The sequence below is a fragment of the Triticum aestivum genome, chromosome 7B, assembly GCF_018294505.1.
Source record: "Triticum aestivum cultivar Chinese Spring chromosome 7B, IWGSC CS RefSeq v2.1, whole genome shotgun sequence".
NCBI lineage: Eukaryota > Viridiplantae > Streptophyta > Magnoliopsida > Poales > Poaceae > Triticum > Triticum aestivum.
The window spans coordinates 750,844,930-750,847,968 of record NC_057813.1 but is presented as its reverse complement, the minus strand read 5'-3'; positions in this window follow the sequence as shown (position 1 = coordinate 750,847,968).

Below are 3,039 nucleotides of genomic sequence, written 5' to 3'. Positions count from 1 at the left end.
GAATGCTCGTGCATTGCTATGGGCTACAAATCATATAAATGCAGCAAACAAATAATTAAGCTAGTCTCTATGGTTGAAGCTCAATTCTCCCACGTGGGTCTGAGCGTGTTCGGACAAAGGGGCGTCTAGCGAGCTCCTCAATATTCAACCATAGATGATCCAGGTTCACCCAAATCTAGCCCTATCTGGGGTGGGGGGGAGGGGAATTTGGTTATCTGGATTATCCACCATTTTATTTCCAACATGCTCCGGGTATTTGGAGCTTACAATATTCTTGTGTTCCTCCATATACGGAGCCACCAAGGAGGAATTTCTTAGAAGTGTGTAGTGTGCTTCAGTGAGAGAATGGTCGTCCATACATATTATTTGATCCGGTCCTAGTCTGCCATTTCCATCCAGTCTGCCCTTATACCGCAATTCAGGAACACCGATCGGCTTAAGATTAGGAATAAAGTCAACACAAAACTCAATGACCTCATTTTCATGGCCCTTGAAGATGCTTCCTTCTGGCCTAGCACAGTTATGAACATATTTCTTTAAGACTCCCATGAACCTCTCAAAGGGAAACATATTGTGTAGAAATACAGGACCTAGAACGGCAAACTCTTCGCACAGGTGAACTAGGACGTGCGTCATGATATTGAAGAAGGATGGTGGGAAAACCAACTCGAAACTGACAAGACATTGCACCAAATCATTCTCCTACCTTGGTATGATTTCTGGATCAATTACCTTCTGAGAGATTGCATTGAGGAATGCACATAGCTTTACAATGGCTAATCGAACGTTTTCTGATAGAAGCCCCCTCAATGCAACCGGAAGCAGCTGCGTCATAATCATATGGCAGTCATGAGACTTTAGGTTCTGAAACTTTTTCTCTGCCATATTCATTATTCCCTTTTTTATTCGATGAGAAGGCATACGGTACCTTCATACGGCATTCAAAGAAGATTTCATTCTCTTCTTTAGTAAGAGCATAGCTGGCATGACCCTGATGTACGCCGTCCTTTCCGTGCATATGTTGCTGGTCCTCCCATGCCTCTGGTGTATCTTTTGTCTTCCCATACTTTTCCAAGAAGCCAAGGAGGGTCACGCAAATATTCTTTGCCACGTGCATCACGTTGATTGCGGAGCGGACCTCTAGGTCTTCCCAATAGGGCAGGTCCCAAAATATAGATTTCTTCTTCCACATGGGTGCACGTCCATCAGTGTCTTTCGAAACAGATTGTCCGCCAGGACCCTTTTCAAAGATCCTTCAAATCCTTGACCATATCATGTACATCATCACCGGTACAGTAGCGAGGCTTCGTCCGGTGATCTGCCTCACCTTTGAAATGCTTGCCTTTCTTTCTTACGAGATGGCTGCTTGGAAGAAATCGATGATGTCCCAGGTACACATTCTTGTTTCAATTATCCAAATATACAATGTCGGTATCACAGTGCATGCATGTGCGGTATCCCTTGTTTGTCTGTCCTGACTGAGAGCAGGCCAATCATTGATGGTTCCAAATAGCAACGCATGTAGGTCAAATTTTTCCTGTTTGTGCTCATCCCGTACACCTTTTCTATTCCACAGCTGTAAGAGTTCTTCAACTAATGGCCTTAGGTACACATCAATGTCCTTGCCGGGTTGCTTAGGGCCTTGGATGAGCACTGGCATCATAATGAACTTCCACTTCATGAACAACCAAGGAGGAAGGTTATACATACATAGAGTCACAGGCCAGGTGCTATGGTTGCCGCTCTGCTCCCCAAAAGGATTAATGCCATCTACGCTTAGACCAAACCACACGTTCCTTGCGTCATCTGCAAAGTCCTCCCAGGTACTTTCTCTCAATTTTCTCCACTTCGACCCATCAGCGGGTACTCTCAACTTCCCGTCTCTCTTACGGTCTTCTCTGTGCCATCGCATCGACTTGGCATGCTCTTTGTTTTGGAACAAACGTTTCAACTGTGGTATTATAGTAGCATACTGTTCGCACACAAACACGTCACCATGTACCCTCGACGCCGGGGGTGATGCACCGCAGCTCACTTCAAAGGAGACCCGCCGAAAGCGCGGTACGCAAGACAATCCGGCAGGCTCTTTTGTAGACCCGAAACCCCACACGACCGAGAGGGACCCCGTCTGGGCGCGTGGCAGCTATGGGCTGCCCTAGGTCGGCCTGACCGCCCCTAGGGCCTCGAGGTTCGCCGCCCTGCAATGAAGAAGAACAACGAAGAACGAGGAAGAAGAAAAACTAGGGTTAAGGAGTAAAGATAAAAGATAAAAGTGGTAGATTGATTTGTTCGATTGTGTGTTGTTCAATCGGCCGTCACCCCTTAGGTATATAAGAGGCGGCTGGACTTCCCGTGTAAGGAAAAGGCTTGAATTCACGTCCAAAACCCTAGTCAAATTCGGATTGGTTTTGTTCGAACTTTCCAAAACTGTTCGGTTTAAACTGGCTGCACCTTGCGGTTCTTTTTTGTGGTGATAAACGATCTCGGATGGAAACGAGCCCAAAAGCAATCTTTATGTTGAACGTTGTTTGATCAGAGGTCATCTTGAGGGACAAATCGGTCGCGCAAAACAGGCTATCCCTCGCGCTACCCATCAGACAGGGTGTGTGGTGGGGCGCGCCAGTTTTTGCCTCCTGATAGGGCTGTATTCTGATGGCTCTAACTTTTGCATACGAACTCGGATTGGAACGATTTTTATATCAAAATCGATCGTTTCGACGAGACGAATACAATCCGTGTAGATAATATTTCCATTTGAGGTCGTATTGGGGGACTAATTATCCAAACTGTACTCTGAATGTAAGATCTTAGTACTTTGAGCATAGTTTCGGCCTTCGAGATGAAATCGGACTGTGATGACCCAGACATCAAAGATGTTCATATCGACAATACGGAACTCTTTCATGAAGATCACTTCTCCATTTGAGGCCATCTTAAATAAGTTATTGACCGTGCCAAAATCTGGTGTCAACACATGCCCCCCTGTTTTTCGGCAAAGTTTGTGTGCAGAAAAATAACTTCCGCATAGATTGTTCTAAG